Below are 18200 nucleotides of genomic sequence, written 5' to 3'. Positions count from 1 at the left end.
AGTATTTGTAGTCGATGATACACCCCTAAACAAAACTGGGGTATTGCTGGCAAGGAAGAAACAGAGATTTGAATTGGGTAAGAAACTAGCAGAGTCTGTTGAAGTGAATGAGTCAAGGAAAGAAAAATCATTCCTACAATTCTCGATTCAATCCCTCTCTCCCACTGTCTTTCCTTGGTACCTTAAAAAACAGTGGTGAGCTGGTCAATATTTCACACGTGGCTCTCTGGAGGGACAAGTTTGATTTCTAATTTTTGCCAGTTTCTGTGGTGGAAATATTCCCATCATGATGGGTTTCAAGCTCCTGACCTGGTGTTACCCATTGTGCATGGTGCGTGAGAGAGGCACCCAATGTTACACCATCACAGAGCATTTCCACCAGACAGATACAGTAGGAGTTGGTCACCTCAAGATTATGGAAAACAGTACAATGTTGGACCACTCAGCTTGGGCTACCATAACAAACTATCACAGGCCAGGTGGCTTAGACAACAGACATGAATTTTCTAACAGCTCTGAAGGCTGGAAATCTTACCAAGGTATGGGCAAGATTGGGTACCTCTGAGATCTCTCTCCTAGCTTGCACACAGCGTTTCTTGTGCTGCCTCTTCACATGACTGTCCTGTCTTTCTGTGCATGTATGCATCTCTTGTGTCTCTTTGTGTGTCCAAATGTCTTCTTCTTACTAGGACCACCAGTCAGATTGGGTTAGGGCCCATAGTAATGGCCTCATGTTAACTTTATCTCATCTTTAAAGGCCCTATCTCCAAATACTGTCACATTCGGAAGTGGTGGGAGGTAGGACTTCAACACAAGAGTGATAAGGGGAAGACACAGTTCAGTCCATAACAAATGTAGTAAAATAACTAGGAAGTGATGAACTGTGAATATTTCATTTTTAATCTCATTTAGTGAATCATAAATTCATAGAATTTAAGTTTAAATAACACCGGTGTTTAGCAGCCAAATTGAAACTTCTCTGAAGAGAAGATATTTGCAAATGACATATCAGATAAAGGGCTAATATTCAAGATCTGTAAAGAACTTATTAAACTCAACAGCAAAGAAACAAACAATCCAATCATGAAATGGGCAAAAGACACGAACAGAAATTTCACCAAAGAAGACCTACATATGGCCAACAAGCACATGAGAAAATGCTCTGCATCACTTGCCATCAGGGAAATACAAATCAAAACCACAATGAGATACCACCTCACACCAGTGAGAATGGGGAAAGTTAACAAGGCAGGAAACAACAAATGTTGGAGAGGATGCGGAGAAAGGGGAACGCTCTTGCACCTATTGGTGGGAATGTGAACTGGTGCAGCCACTCTGGAAAACTGTGTGGAGGTTCCTCAAAGAGTTAAAAATAGAGCTGTCCTACGACCCAGCAATTGCACTGCTGGGGATTTACCCCAAAATATAGATGCAATGAAACGCCGGGACACCTGCACCCCGATGTTTCTAGCAGCCATGTCCACAATACCCAAACTGTGGAAGGAGCCTCGGTGCCCATCGAAAGATGAATGCATAAAGAAGATGTGGTTTATGTATACAATGGAATATTCCTCAGCCATTAGAAATGACAAATACCCACCATTTGCTTCAACGTGGATGGAACTGGAGGGTATTATACTGAGTGAAGTAAGTCAATCGGAGAAGGACAAACATTATATGGTCTCATTCATTCAGGGAATATAAAAAATAGTGAAAGGGAATAAAGGGGAAAGGAGAGAAAATGAGTGGGAAATATCAGAGAGGGTGACAGCACATGAGAGACTCCTAACTCTGGGAAACAAACAGGGATAGTGGAAGAGGAGGTGGGTGGGGGATGGGGTGACTGGGTGACGGACACTTGAGGGGGGCACTTGACGGGATGAGTACTGGGTGTTACACTATATGTTGGCAAATCGAACTCCAATAAAAAAATATACAAGAAAAAAAAAAGAAAGAAACTTCCCTGAAGATTTAAAAATCAGCTCTCATGAGCTGGTGTGAACTGTTTTAAAATAAAACAAAATCTTAAGCAAACCCCCCTACCCAACGAGAAAAAGATAAATCATGATGTGCCACGGTGTCAATTTTCTTAAGGATCTTTTCCTGGCAGATATCTCATTATTGCGAGGGGACAAAATAGTTCCCAAGATCATTTGAGCTCTAATAGTCTTTTGTTTTATAGAAGATCTTAATAGTAACCAGATATCTCATGATGCTTTCCAATTAAAAAAAAATCTTACCTTATTCCACACTGTACTTTAGAAGTCTTTGTTGAGTACATGCTATGAACTGAGTATTTGTGTCCCTCCCAAACTCATATGTTGAAATCTTAATCCCCAGTGTGATGGTATCTGGAGGTAATTAGGTTTAATGAGAACAGGAGGGTGGAGCCTGGTGAATAGGATTAGTGCCTTTATAAGAAGAGACCTGGGACAGCTTGCTTCCTCTCTCTCTCTCTCCACCCCTCCCAGCCCCCCCTCCCGTCCGTCTGTCTGTCTGTCTGTCTCTCTCTCTCTCTCTCTCTCTCTCTCTCTCGACTTGGCCGTGGGAGGTTACTACAGTCGGAAGGTGGCCATCTGCAAGTAGGAAGAAGGCCCTCAAAAGAGCCCTGATCTCGGACTTCCCAGCCTCCAAGAACTGTGAGAAATAAATTTCTGTTGTTCAAACTGCTCAGGCCCTGGCATTCTGTTATAGCAGCCCGAGTGCACTAAGACGGTACCTTCTAGGTGTGAGGCACTGTGCTAGCAAATGGGACACAGAGAAGACTACAGAGACATGACCCCTCCCCTGATGGTGCCTACATCTAGAGGGGGAGCAAGATCTAGAGCGACTAGTCATTTAAGTAACTAATTATAGTAGCTGTAACTGCTAGTAGGAACATGTATAGGGCACTGTGGGAGCATTTGTCATAGGAGGAACTAACCTCACCTAGGAGATCACAGAAGACTTATCTTGGGAAGTGACATTTAACCTGTGTTATAGGCTGAATTCTCTACTCTCCCCCCTCCCCGCCCTAATTCAGGTACTGAAAACTTAATCCCCAGGACCTCAGAATGTGACTGGGTTTGGAGATAAGATCTTTAAAGAGGTGAGTACGTTAAAATGAGTCTGAAGCGTGAGTCCTAATCCAACCTGACTAGTGTCCTTATAGGAAGAGGAAATTTGACCACAGAAAGACACCGGGGATGCAGGGATGTGCATACAGAGGACTCAGCGAGGAGGCAGTTATCTAGAAAACAGAGGCCTCAGGAGAAATTAGACCTGCAACACCTTGATTTTGGACTTTCAGCCCTCAGAACTGTGAGAACATAAACTTCGGTTGCTTAATCCACTTGGTCTGTGATATTTTGTTATGGTAGCCCCAGCAGGAGGGACTGGTGAGATGAGGGGAGGCAGGAGGGCTCTCCAACCAGAGGAGGGAACATGTGGCTGGATCCTTAAGGCAATAGATAAAAGGCCCATAATCTAATCCAGAAGAGTGGTTAAAAGTATGGGCCCTAGAGCCAAAGGGCTGAATTCAGCCCTGGAAAAGGTACATGACTTGGAATCTCTTTTCTCACCTGTATGGTGCAGCTAATGCTAGATTTTCCCTGCAGCATTTTTGGGGAGAAGGTTAAGGGACTTAGCTGTGAAGCAGTTAGCTCAGTGCCTGGCACACACTACTGGAAATGCTCAAAAATGTGAGATGTCACTTATTATCTGAGAATAGCTCACCATTCTCAAAGTGTAGTTGGAATGTTACTTACAGTGGCAAGTCTTTACTGGTTCCACTCCAACCTGAGTAAAATCATTTTCTCTCTCTTATGGGGAAGGAAGACCATCTGTTTCTAAAATCTGGATTCTCCATTTTATGTTCCTGAGGGTTTGGATTTTGTCCTAATGTCTTTTGCTATAGGCCACAGAAACTGATCACTTGGGAAAAAAAGAAGTAAAATTAGGCCTTTGGGCATGAAGACTGACCGGGGTGTGGGTAGAACCCATGATGGTTTGGGGAACAGTACCAGGAGAGGGGACGCTAGCTCTGACAGGTGTTTGGACCTCTATCACCAAGGTCTCATGGCCTGAGAAGTTCCAGGGGCCAGGAGAAGAGCCACTTTGAGGGCACCATTAAGTGCCATGAAAACTGGGGCACTTTGAGAGGACACCACCTTACAACACCAGGAGATTTGTAAGCTCCTCGGTGACTGGAGATTCAGCAGGATGGTGGTGATGGAGAGAAGCACTTGCACCCCCACTTCTGAGCCAGGCTGGAGTACTTTATGTGCACCCCAAATTAGAGACTTCAGGGACAGGACAGCGTATTTGCCACTAACGACACCATTATCTCTAAACTCCCTCACTGGACCCAGTCCTTACAGACAACAATTATATATTTCTCTCTGCATCCTCCACACTTAGATTCGTGCTGAACACCTGTATTTGCTGAATGAAAGTTGTATTTATAAATTAGGCACTTGGGGTGGGTTGAGTGATTGAGGTACTCGCTTAAGGTCATCCATCTTGTAATGGACCTGTATCTAAAAGCCGAAATGTCCCTTGGTTGAGGTTTGCTCTTGCCAACCACAATAAGGGCAAGGGATGTGTCTTTTATTTTTTTTAAGATTATTTATTTATTTATTCATGAGAGACACACAGAGAGAGCCAGAGACACAGGCAGAGGGAGAAGCAGGCTCCCTGTGGGGGGCCTGATGCGGGACTCAATCCCAGGACCCCGGAACACGTCCTGAGCTGAAGGCAGATGCTCAACCCCTGAGCCACCCAGATGCCCCAAGAGATGTGTCTTATGCTTTCCCGTGGTGCCTGGTACCATGGTTAGCCCACAGTCAAGCACAGGAAGAACCCGAGAAGCAGCAGTGCTGTCTAGAAGGTTGGTCAGTGGGATGATTGATGGAGCCGTTTGTGTGGAGGCCAGAACAGATAAGCATTCTCATCCAATCCCGGCTCTAGGGAAGCACCACAGCCATTCATATTCATTTAGTCCAAAGACATTTAGGAATGGGGATGTCACACATCAGCGTTTTTTCCCCTCTACATTTATGCTCTGCAAGCTAGTGATCAAAGCATGGACTTTTAGTCATTCATTCAGCTTATATTTATCAAGCAGTGTTCCGAATATTCACTGTCTGGCTGTGCAAGGGCCCACTGGTCTACCTCTGCATTTCAGTTTACACACATATAAACGGAGGACAATAACACCTATTGCATAAAAGTTGCCATTAAGTTCAAGGAGGCGAACACATAAATGCTGGGCATGGGGCAGCCCTGGTGGCTTAGTGATTTGGCGCTGCCGTCGGCCTGGGGTGTGATCCTGGAGACCTGGGATCGAGTCCCACGTCGGGCTCCCAGTGCATGGAGCCTGCTTCTCCCTCTGCCTGTGTCTCTGCCTCTCTCTGTGTGTGTCTCTCATGAATAAATAAATAAAATCTTAAAAAAAAATCTGGGCATATGTTCATGTCACCTAGCCCTCCCACCAGGGCCAGTGACAGCTGCTTATTTCCCTTTTCTTTTGTTGTGCTGGGGAGCCAATGGGAGCTTTTGAAATGTGGTGGATTGGCTTCTTGTGCCCTGACTTGATTCATTCATTACAGTAAAACAGGAGGAGCAAGACTTCCTTGGGCCTCTCCTGTGCCTGGCACGTTAATAATGCACAATAAATATACATTCACTCAATCAATCATTCTGGCCTGTGGAATGAGTGTGATGTTTTGATTATGCAGGAAGTTGAGTTTCGTTATACAACTTTCCTTGTTCTGGCCGTGGTTTCTTCCTATACATGAAGAAAAGAAAGTTCCCAGTAAAATAAGATTATGCTGTTTCAACATAAATTCTTTATCAGGATTAGGTTCATATGCATAAGGTAGAAACACATCCTCCTTTCACACATCCTTCCTTTCCCAATTTAGCCTTAGATAAGATAAAACCCCATTTCTTTTTCATGTAAAAGGCTAGAATTAGGCATTCCAGGACTTGTGTGACAGTTCCACCAAGTCCTCAAAGACCCATGTCCCTTCCAGCTCCACCCCTATGATGGTCTCCTGGTCCACGGTGATGGCTAATGTTTCTGCAGACACCACATGTCTGTTCCACGGAGCAAGATGGAAGAATGGGGAGAAGAAAAGAGCATTCTCTCCCTTTAAAAAAGACTTTCCTAAGTCCCACACAGCACTTCTAGCTCTTCAGTGAGAAATTAGGCACATGGCCAGACCTCTGCAAGCGAGACTGGAAAATGAAGTCTTTCAGCTGGGCAGTGATGTGCTCAGCTGAAAACTGGAATTCTAACGCAAAGGAAGAAAACAAGGCTGAGGTCTAAGACAGGCAAATTGCAATCTCTCTCACCTCTTCCCTTCTGGAGAAGACACATAGCTGTTTCTCCCTTCTGTGTTTCTGCCACCCCACGCACAGGCTGTCATTAATGTCTTGACATCTTACATTGAGGGAAACAGATGTGGTGATGCTGAGATTTTTCATCCTACGCCAGAAGGAAAGAAGAAATGATAGCATTCTTCTACGTGCACACTCACGCTCCTTTTCTCGCGTGTGGTTTCATCCTCTCTCTGTCTCTTTCTCTGTCTCTCTCTTTCTCTGTGTCTTTCCCCACCTAAGCGCACAGAACTCAGGTTAAAACTGACCTCTGGACTGCAAATGATTGTTATCCTGAAGGTGATCACTGGGCTTTGTGCACTTGGTCTGGGGAGATCCATGGCCAGCTGTGGGCCAGAGCGCTTCCTCTGGTTCATGGTTCAGGAGGAGCAGCTCTAAGAGCGGGAAACCACTCCACTTGCTAGTGTCTCCCAGGTGAAGAGTGGGGTTCTGTTGGGATTTGGACCTCTAGTCTTTCATTTAGTGTTTACAGAGAGTACTCTTCTCCTGAGATACTTCTGTTCTCTCATTTTGAACATAGAATAGTGTCTGCCTCTTACCTTTCCCATAATAAAATGGAGATTAATAATAAACAACTAGGTGTAGCAAATTCTGGGTAAAAACATTTTGGAAGACACCCATTATCTACGAATCTAACATTGGCTCTGGCAGCAGTGAAGTCTGAATTTAAGATGGTGGTTGAAAAAAAAAAATAAGATGGTGGTTGAAGTGAGGTTGGGAAGTGTTGGGATCAGAAGGCTGGGCTCAGCCCGAGTGTAGCCATTGGATTCTGGGTGAACTTGGGTAGTGTCTTCATCCTTAAAACGTCAGTAAGAATGCCTGCTTAAAAAAAAAAGAAAGAGGGATCCCTGGGTGGCGCAGCGGTTTGGCGCCTGCCTTTGGCCCAGGGCGGGATCCTGGAGACCCGGGATCAAATCCCACATCGGGCTCCCGGTGCGTGGAGCCTGCTTCTCCCTCTGCCTGTGTCTCTGTGTGTGTCTCTCTCTCTGTGACTATCATAAATAAATAAAAAAAATTAAAAAATGCTTAAAAAAATATTTAAAAAAAAAAAAAAGAAAGAAAGAAAAAAAAGAGAGAGAATGTCTGCTTCACAGCTCCACTTTCCATTAGATAACATACCTCCCAACACTGGCCTGCCAAAGGGCAAGGATTCACTAGTTTGTTTCCTTTTCCCTGAGGGGAGGAATAGAGAATAAAGGATCAAGAATGGAGAGGAGAGGAGTTGAAGTGGAAGTTGCTTTAAGTAGGTTCTTACTAACCCAGGAGGTTGAGGTCCATGGCTGCTCTGGAAGCCCATTCCACTTTGTTTCATTCTACTTTAAGATGAACTCTGTTTGGCAGATGTAGCTTACTCATAGGACATATTGAAGAATTATTTTTTAAGCTGCCAAACGCTAAATATTTTTTCCAAGGTTAGAAATAATACTGGAGCTTTATATTATATTATTTTTTTAAATTATTTTATTTATTTATTCTTGAGAGACACACAAAGAGAGGCAGAGACATAGGCAGAGGGGGAAGCAGGTTCCATGCAGGGGATCCTGATGTGGGACTCGATCCCAGGACCCCAGGATCACTCCCTGAGCTGAAGGCAGACGCTCAACCACTGAGCTACCCAGGTGCCCCAATACTGAAGCTTAAAAAAAAAAAAAAAGACTTGGAACCTTGGGGCACCTGGGTGGCTCAGTTGGTTGTATTTGCCTTTGCCAGATCAGGTCATGATCTCAGGCCCCTGGGATGGAGACCTGCATTGGGCTCCCTGCTCAGCAGGCAGTCTGCTTCTCCCTCTCCCCGTCCTCCACTCAGTTAAATAAATAAAGTCTTTAAAAACAACAACAACCTGGAACCTTAATAATAGGATTTTACTTTCCAAAAAGGAAACAAAGGTAAAGAACTTGAGTGACTACATTACCCAGCCAATCAGTGTTTCCCTTCCCTCTTATCCCACCCTCTCCTCCCACCCCCAAGGACAGTGGGGACCAGAGTTTGAAAGTACTTGGATTACAGAGGTGAGCTCAGTGAATCCCCTCCCTGCCCACTGTGGGGGTTCTCTGGCTGCTACTGGGCTCCTCTTTGAGGAACAGGCTGTGCTGTCTGTCCCGACCCCCCTGTGGCAGGGGGGCCCTGACTGCTGTCTTACACACAAGTGGGGGTGTGGAAAAGGGGCAGCAAAATGAAGAATTCAAATGACTCAGAGCAGAAGCATTATGCTACTGGGCCTGCAGACTGGGCTGGGGGAGAACCAGGGAGCAACACTCTCCTTTTTTTTTTTTTTAAGATTTTATTTGTTTATTCATGAGAGAAACACACACACACACACACAGAGAGAGAGAGAGAGAGAGAGAGAGAAAGAGAGAGGCAGAGACACAGGCAGAGGGAGAAGGAGTCTCCATGCAGGGAGTCTGATGTGGGACTCGATCCTAGGACTCCAGGATCACACCCTGGGCGGAAGGCAGGTGCTCAACCGCTGAGCCACCAGGGCTGCAGCATCACTCTCCTATAGATGCTCTCTTCTGTAGTCTTGAGTTTTTGTCGGAAGATGCAGGTATTAAAGCTCAACTGAATTGTGGGTTTTATTTATTTATGTATTAAAGATTTTGTGCATTTATTTGAAAGAGAGAGAGAGAGAGGGAGCGCACAAGCAGGAGGAGCGGCAGGGGCAGAGGGAGAGGGAGAAGCAGACTCCCCGCTGAGCAGGGAGCCCAATGCAGGACTCGATCCCAGGACCCCGGAATCACGACCTGACCTGAGCCAAAGGCAGACCCTTCACTGACTGAGCCACCCAGGCACCTCGAGTTGTGGGTTTTAAACAAGAGACTGTGAAAGTGCCAATGCAGGGTTAATTGCCTAGAGCAGGTTCACCCGGCCTCCAACCCCCAAACTCAGCCCCGGATTCTCTATGCAGTCCCTCAGCAAACACTATGAAAAGTCTACAAGGTGCTTGGTATGTTTATATATATATTATTTTATCTACTCCCCAGGGTTTTTTTTTTTTCTCCCCAGGGTTTTTGATTAGGGTGAGGTGGTGAGGTGCTTGCCTCTAGTGCAAAATTTAAAAGGATGCCAAAAACCCCCACCCAACTCGGTGATTAAGAGAAATAAGATTTCAATGCAATATTTAAAAAATAAAAATTATTGCAAAAATAATCAATGATGAGAGAAACATCAAGATTTTAAATATAGTATATCCAGGTTTGTGATTTCTTTCTTTGGCTCAGCTCCTAAATGGCTTGTCACGGTGCTGCCCATCCTTTTATTTATATTCTTGAGGTGGGGCCATTTCATAGATTGGGGCTCAGAACAGCTGCATAAACTTAACTCTGGTGGATGGTAGGGAGGGAACTCGAACCTGGGACTCCGTTGTCTGTATTCTTTTCCTAAGACTGTAGCCACCTGCCTGTTTTGGAGGAATGATGTCTGCCTCCTTCAAAGGATTTGTTAGAATGTGTTCCAGGCAGCTGGCACCCTTAGCCTCTGAAATAACTGCTTTTCAGAGGTGCCAGAAGGAGATAATTTGTGCAGCGCCCTGAGGGATAAACCACACTGTAAACCTAAAATCATCTTGTTGGGGGAGGGGGTGGAGTGAGCAAAACATTTACTTCAGTGTGGATGACAAACATGCTGAGCAAGAATTAGCCTAACTCTGAGTTAGTTCTTAAAGCCATGTAATCCTTCCTTTTAACCTCTCCCTGGTACAATGGTTTTCTCAGACCCAAAGCCCCCCCATGGAATCGGTTAAAGGGAAAACAAGCTTCGAAATCCCAAATCCTTTTGAAAGTAAAGGGTAGGTAATGGTGTTTACAGACTCAGCTGAGGCTTTCTCGTGCTGTGTTTTTTATTGCATAGGTGCCCCTGGGCATCCTGGGTTTGTCTCCAGCACAGCAGGTTGACCAGGAGGAGAAGGGGTGGCCAGGGCATGGGCGGCTGGAAGGCATTCGGATTGTGGTGTTTGCCTGGGTGCCTGGTGTGGAGCTGGGCTGGGGTCTGGGCTGGGCTCCGGGTCGGCCACGCTTGCCTTCCGTCTCCAATGCTGCACACACACTGCCACCTACGGAGCTTGGGAGGCAAGTCAGCCTCATCGCCGGGCCCTTTCCTGCCACCGAGGCTGGCCTGGCCTGGGTGGAGGAGCAATCCCGCCCTCCCTACATTCCCATAACAGAAGCTTAACCTTCCCTGGGGCCACTGAAGACCTTCTAAAGAGCACTTTTCATTTTACACCCCCCACCCTCCCATCTAGGTAAGCCTGGGCCCTTCCCAGAGAGAGGCCCTGTCCTTTCTTTGCTGGTAGGACTCCTTCCCCAAATGTATCTTTAGGGCCCAATGAGTTCACCCTGTTGCACCAAGCTACAGTCCTCTTTGCTCCCCCAGCGATCATCATAATGAAAAAATTGATTGTATTTATTGAACATCCCTGGGTACTAGGTTCGGGACTATGTGTTTTACATAGATCCTTTTATTTAACATTCTCCCAACCCTAAAAACTAGGTACTAGAATTGTCTATGCTATAGATGATGGAACAGGCTTAGGAACATTATGTAAACTTATCTAAGGTCATTTAGTTAGCAAGCAGTGGTGCCAGGTTTTAAATCTGAGCAGATTTTAAATCCAAGGCCCACATCCTTACTCCCTTAAATTAGATCCCCCAGGAGACTCTGAAAGGACCACATTTAGTCATCAAGTATGGAGCACCGACCCAGGGGCCACTTAGGGCTTGCAAATATTTTATCTTGTTTAATTCTTACCGTTCCATAAAGTACATACAGATGACAAAACTATTCTTCAAATAAAGAAACCATGCTCAAAGAAATTCAGTCCTTTTTTGTTGGCCATTGTGTCTGGACATAAGGCCTGGAGTAAGGTGGGGCAGAAAGCTGAAAAGAACTCGGGTTATTCTCAGCCAGCCACCTGGAGCTGCTCTACTCCAGCTACTTCTGGATTCTTTGTCATGAAAAGTGACAGATATATTCTTAGGATTTGAATGAAAGTTTCTGTTATTTGTGGGTGAAAGCAAATCAACTGATGTAACTAGATTCAAACACAGATCTATCAGACCCAAGAGCTACTGGATGTGTTTTCTACGTTACTTACCTGCCTTGTATTATAAAATTATTAAAAAGTTGCAGGTTCCTCAGGGATAAGAGGACTTTTACATTTTTACATGTGGTAGAAAGAATCAGGAGACCTAGAGTTTCATCCTGACTCTTCCTTAGGTTGCTTGCTGACTCACCGGGGAAATAAGACACAAATAAATGAAATGCTAAGAAAGGTGGAATACTAAAATGGAAAGGTCAAGTCAATGAAGGCTTTCTTGGAAGTCTTAGAGGGGCCTCTGGGTGGCTCAGTCAGTTAAACGTCTGCCTTGGGCTCACAGCATGATCCCGGGGTCATGGGATTGAGTCCAGCATCGAGTTCTGCATTGGGCTCCCTGCTCAGTGGGGAGTCTGTTTCTCCTTCTCCCTTTGCCTCTCCCCCCAACACTCTCTCTTTCAAATAAATAAATAAAATCTTAAAGAAATATATAAAAGAAAATCTTAGAAAGCAGGAATTAAGCTGGCTGAAGGGTATTCTACAAAGGTAAAAGATCTAGGTATGACAAAGAAATGGCCTATCCTTAGTGACAGAAACATATTTTCTAAACTCCGTGCAGGTTGTTCATTCTTCTTATATCCAGTCCCATCTGGAGCCCAACGAAATGAATGTCACTCAGCAACACAGAAGGGCAACTGGACCACAACCAACTATGTTTTGGGAATGATTTACAAAATAAATATGCTCTTGTATAATACCCTGTTACCGTGTGTGTTATCAATTTTCAAGGAAATAAGATTCGTTAAAGTTTGGCTCATGTCATAACCATATAGAACAGAGGGGTCATCCTTTGTTGGCTGAGCAAGATTTGTTCCTTATGAACCATGCAGAGTCACAGGGTGGCTGGGATCCTCACTGCAGGGTACGATTGGAAAATAATGGTTGCAGGTTGATGGAGTGCTAAACACAGCAGCTTCGACCTAATAATAATCGCCGGGAACACATTTTAATAGCTTGCTAATAAGCCAGTATTCATTCCCTCTGCACGCCTCTAAGTGAGTGGTTTTGATCGACTTACTTCTGGGACCATAGGCTCTGAATAACTGGTGGGCTGGACCTAATCTACTACGTAGAAAGGTGCTTGAGAGCCGTATTTCATGACAAACTCCCATCTTTTAGATAACTCAAATCACTGCCTTGTGCTTGCCTTCATTTATCTATTTACAGAATTCATATAAACTATATTTCCCTGCTTCCCAGAGAGTGTCGAGTCTGTAAAATAGCTTGAGATATGGGCATCATGTGGATATATGGATTTTCCTGTACTGTTTGTTTTCTTTGGATGGCCAGGCCATTCCGAAAAAAATTGCTTCAGTCAATTCCTTTTTTTTTTTTTTAAAGATTTTTATTTATTCATTCATGAGAGACACACACACACACACACAGAGGCAGAGACACAGGCAGAGGGAGAAGCAGGCTCCATGCAGGGAGCCCGATGTGGAACTCCATCCTGGGACTCCAGGATCACGCCCTGGGCCGAAAGCAGGCGCTGAACCCCTGAGCCACTGTTTCAGTCAATTCCTAACCATTGACTGGCAAATGAATAGTCATGATGGTCTCATCTGGGACTTTTAGGCTTACCAAATAAACAGAAATCCAGTATCTCACAGAAGTGTGGTCTCCAGGTGGTCTTTCAAGTCACTTGAGAGGGGGCGGGGGCTACATGATTTAAAATACATATGTCTAGGCCTTATGCCAAACCCTCGAATCAGTATGTGGGTTTAGGGGGTCAGGATCTAGGAGTCTGCCTTTAACAAGCTCCTCTGATACATCTTGTATATATTGAAGTCTAAGAGTCACTGGTTTAGTCCTTGGAAAATACAGGTGTGCGAAACCTGAAGGGTAATCCATGTATCGCTGGACATTATCATAGGATGTTGTAGTGGGAGGCTCCTTTACCTCTTTCTGTATGCGGTTCTTAAATCTGAGTATAGAGGCCGCTGAATGAGCCTGGGGTTCTATGCCATCTGAGAACCTCAGCAGTGGGCAAGGGCAGATGCACCACTGATCCCCATAGCTTGCCCTCATCCTGCAAAATCTGGTTTGGCCATCGTGGCCTCTGGGGGCCTTGCCCTGCCTTTGTTGCTCTTACATGTGGTGTAATTTTTTTGTTGGTTATTTTAAAAGTTATTTTTAGTTATGCTAAAATACACATAAAGTTTATCATCTTAGTGGTCTTTTTAAAAAGGTTTTATTTATTTATTTGAGAGGGAGAGAGAGAGAGAGAGAGAGAGAGAGAGAGAGAACAAGCAGGGGGAGGGGCAGAGCAGAGGGAGAAGCAGGCTCCTGCTGAGCAAGGGGGAGGGGCGCTCAATTCCAAGACCCTGGGATCATGACCTGAGCAGAAGGCAGACCCTTAACCAATTAAGCCACCCAGCTGCCTCCATCTTAGCCACTTTTAAGTGTACAATTCAGTGGCATTAAGTACATTCACATTGTTGTACAACCATCACCACCAATATCTCCAGAACTTTTTCATTGTCCCAAACTGACTCTGTCCTCATTAAACACTGTCTATTCCCTCGTTACCCCAGGTGCCCGGTAACTTCCATTCTGTTACCTGTCTCTACAAATCTATTACTCTAAGTGCCTCACATGAGTGGAATCATGCAGTATTTGTCCCGTTGTGACTGGCTGATTCCACTTAGCATCACGTCTTCAACGTTCATTCAAGTTGAACAAGTGTCAGAATCTCCTTCCTTTTTTTTTCTTTTTTAATTTCCTTCCTTTTTAAGGCCAAATAATATTCTATTATATGGCGAGATTGCATTTTCTTTATCCTTTTATTCTTTGATGGACACTTGGGTTGCTTCCACCTTTTGGCAATGGTGAAGAATGCTGCTACGAACACGCGTGTACAGATACCTTTTTGAGACACAGCTTTCCATTCTCCTGACTACACACCCTGAAGGGCAATTACTGGATTGAATGGCAATTCTATTATTAACTTTTTAGGAACTGCAGCCATAGCATTTTCAATAGTAGCTCTCTGGTGTGATTTTACATTGATTTGTGTGATGATTTGATTGTCTGTCCACCCACCATGAAAGCAGAGATCCTGTTTATTTTTACTGCCTCGCCTCCCATATCTCAGTATCTTGAACAACAATGTCTGGGACAGAGTCATCACCGAAATATCTGATGAATTAATGAACGAGTCAGCCTGATGGGAACAGGACATTGGAGAGAGACTCAGTCTCTGTGCTTAATGAGTTTACAAATTAGTCGGTGAGACGTGACCCACACAAGGCAGTAAGCAAATAAAGGAAGGATATAATTATGTACTTCCCACCACCAGTGCACAAGAGGCGGAAACAGTCTTCACTTGTGATTCTTTCTTGGGGGCCAACACTGGAGGGCTGGGTGCAGGGTTAGCTAAGGAGTCTGGAGACATCAGCCCGGGGAGAGCAGTACGCAATGTGGATTAGGAGGGCACAGGAGGTCCAGAGTAAGCTGGTCTATAGGTCACTGAAATGGGGGATCCAGGAGGCAGCCGCCACTTGACAATTAAGTGGGTGGGTGGTGCGGGGGGGGATCTAACATGTCTCCCTCTTGGAGGCACAGTAAGAGTCCACGCCTGGGCTGAGGGCCTGGCAAAAGCAAAGCATGGCCCAGTCTAATAGGGCTGGGAGCTCAGGCAGGAACTGGGGGTGGGGGTGGGGAGCACGGCTTGATGCTAAGAACTCAGATATAAGATGTATAAGATGAACACTAGTTTTAAAATTGTGAGTTGAGCCTTCTTTAGCCATAAACACCATAAATCCCGCAATTGGAAGGATTCTTCATGCTAAGGGGCTATAGCTCTAAAGCCTTATTTTATTTTATTTTATTTTATTATTTATTTTATTTTTGCCCATTATGCTCAGAGCAGCACAGGGCTGAGTTTGCAAGGAGGAATAGTAGCCAGCCCACTGTGGGGAAGTGGGTGGAGGCAGAGAAAGAGGAACTGGTAATAGGAGGGGCATAAAAGGGGGAGCGGGATGGTAGACAGGTGCTTGGGGAGCACTATGGAAAGGTGGCCTGCCCGGCTAAGATGGCAGGGGCAGGCTATAACGGGAGCCAAGGCTAGAGCCAGGCTGGTGTTGAGATAGGGTGGGGAGAACCTGGGAGTCAAGTGGAGGCATGCTCCTATTTCACTTGCCTTCTTGAGTGAGGAGGAAAAGAATCATTGCCTTAATATTTAAGCTTGGAATTCCTAGGGGAGAAAACAGTCTATTTAACCTTGATGGACTGACCTGGTCATGAAAAGATAGAACCCAGAGCCTCTGTGGCCAGGGCCAGGTATGAATCAGAGTCAGTTCATCGGCTCTGCCAAAGAAATGAACAGAAATGCTTGGTTTGAGGAGTGAGAAAGCTCTGAAAGAGCTCTGAGTGAAAGGGATCTTGCAGCTGGGGCTTTCCAGGAAGCAGGTGCTCAGATACGGAGTTCAGGCTGTGTGTCAAGGAGGCCCGTGGGCTCAGGACTACGGGAGGCAGGAGGATTAACAGAGGGAGAGACTGAACTGGACCTGGGGACCTGGTGGCAGTCTGGACCTGTCGTGGTCTGTCAGGGTTGTCCCTGACAGGGCTGAGTGCCTGGGCCTTCCTATGTTCTCCTCCGTCAGTCACTGGATGTGGGCTACCTGGGAAGGTGTGGCCTCAGGTGAGGTGTAGTTGAGGCACAACCTGGAGGAGATGAGAGTGGAGGTGTCACATGGTATTCTCAGCAGCAGGGACCATGGGTCCTTCCTTGAAGGGGATTTGGGCTGAGCCTCTCTATGTCCAACACAGGGCCCTGGGGCTTTGGGACTAGATGCAGATCATTGGGTTTTCTGTCATGGGTGGGATGCATTTTTAAGCAGAGTTTTAATTCTATTTTGAAGGGCAAGAAAACTCCAGCAATGTAGAAGACTTGAGATATTGAGGGGCCGACATCTGTCAGGTCACTGTGGTAGCCACACTTGGAGAAGGCCCCCAGTGATCCTTGGCATCTGGTGTTCAAGCCTCTCCCACACTGAAGAGCCAACCTGTGTGATTGGTGGGTTGTTGCAGAAATGACGAAGTGTGACTTCTGAGGTTAGGGAAGAATAAGACATTGTGACTTCCATGAGGTTCTTTCCTGGATCCTTCCCTCCAGGGAAACCAGTTGTCATGTTGTGAGGACACAAGCAGTCCTGTGGAGAGATCCATGGGGCAAGAAGCTGACGTCTGCCAATGACCAGCACCAAATTGCCAACCTCGAAGTCAGATCCTCCAGTTCCCATCTAGCCTTCCATGGTCACAGACCTGCCTTTCACCTTGACTGGAACTTCATGGAAGACTCCAGAGCCACAAGCTGGCACAGCCATGAAGGTGCTTCCGAGTTTTTGACGCACAGAAACGGAGAGACAATACCTGGTATCACACTGTTTGTTGTTCATGTAAGTCATCAAATGTTGGTGTGACTTGTTATTGATGAGGAGATAACTAACATATTGTGCTCTTAGTCAAAACTTTTTATTTTGAATGATTATTTCAATTCTCTGTCCCTTCCTCCCCCGCCTTACACACGCAGACTTCTACGTCCCTTTTTTCCCAGAGGCTTTGAAGCACTACTTTCAAGTGATACTTCCAAAGGTTGATGTTCACTAAAGCAATCTGAAAACTGAATTACAAATCCTTGAGCTGAATATATTTTTAACATAGACCACACGCAGGAAAGCAACAAAAACATCTGCTCATAAGCATAAGGTTTGTATTCAATTCTCACCCAGTTTTTTTAACTTTGACTTTATTTTATTAAGAATTTACCAAAAAACCCTAAAATTTATAAAGAAAACACCAATACAATACTGCAATATATTAGCAACAGAATTTTTAAACAGTACAGATGTGATGTAAAACATGCACTATATGCACCAGGACTTGACTTCTAAGTGATTATTGTGCTCAATTGTGCATCACTGATTGGTGTTTAGACCAATTGGACCTCAGATCGATTCAATTGGTGAAAATGTCCAGGTTGGTCACACACCACATTGTTTATACCAGCAGTTGGAAACTAAGCTATAGTGTAGATGACAGGCTGCAGCTGCTGTTGAAATAATAGGAAAATGAATTATCCATGGCTAGTAATTGCTAATAAAGTAATAAGGTCATTCTCAAGATGTCTATGAATAAGAAGAAGGATAAAAAGGGCAGAAAATAGGAATTGAATTATGTCAAAAGGACCCAAGTAGAGTATTTTGGAAAAGCAAAACTTGCTACATGTATGGCTTTACCCAAGACTGTGTTAACTCTAAAGCAGCTTCAAATGCTAAGTTTGGACAGTGTGAATGAATCCAAAGTCAGTTGGAGGAAGGATGAAGGGTGCTTGGGTGACTCAGTTGCTTAAAAGTCCTTCTTTGGCTCAGGTCATGATTTCAGGGTCCAAAGACCCACATGGGGTGCCCTGCTCAGCAGGGAGCCTGTGTCTCCCTCTCCCTCTGCCTCTCCTCCTGGTTTATGCTTTCTTGCTCTCTCTGCCAAATAAATAAATAAATAAATAAATAAATAAATAAAAATAAAATCTTTTTTTTAATTTTTAAAAGACTTTGTTTATTCATGAGAGACACACAGAGAGAGAGAGAGGCAGAGACAGAGGCAGAGAGAGAAGTAGGTCCCATGCAGGGAGCCCAATGCGGGACTCCATCCCAGGATCTCGGGATCACGCCCTGAGCTGAAGGCAGATGCTCAACTGCTGAGCCACCCAGACCTCCTAAATAAATAAAAT

General features: G+C 45.0%; 1 long non-coding RNA gene across 2 annotated transcripts; it reads left to right on the top strand.

The window, feature by feature from the left end:
- The first annotated feature begins 2478 nt into the window (after positions 1 to 2478).
- Positions 2479 to 16394, top strand: LOC129493948 (uncharacterized). 2 transcript variants are annotated; one of them, XR_008661237.1, is made up of 3 exons: positions 2479 to 2639; positions 3023 to 3088; positions 16333 to 16394. It is a non-coding gene; the product is annotated as an uncharacterized LOC129493948 (long non-coding RNA). The 2 variants fall into 2 exon arrangements; XR_008661236.1 differs by lacking the exon at positions 16333 to 16394 and adding an exon at positions 12030 to 12125.
- Positions 16395 to 18200: the final 1806 nt, after the last annotated feature.

This window comes from Nyctereutes procyonoides, unplaced genomic scaffold (assembly GCF_905146905.1).
Source record: "Nyctereutes procyonoides isolate TBG_1078 unplaced genomic scaffold, NYPRO_anot_genome, whole genome shotgun sequence".
NCBI classification, from domain to species: domain Eukaryota; kingdom Metazoa; phylum Chordata; class Mammalia; order Carnivora; family Canidae; genus Nyctereutes; species Nyctereutes procyonoides.
The sequence above is the reverse complement of the archived record's forward strand: the minus strand, read 5'-3'. Positions and strand labels throughout refer to the sequence as shown.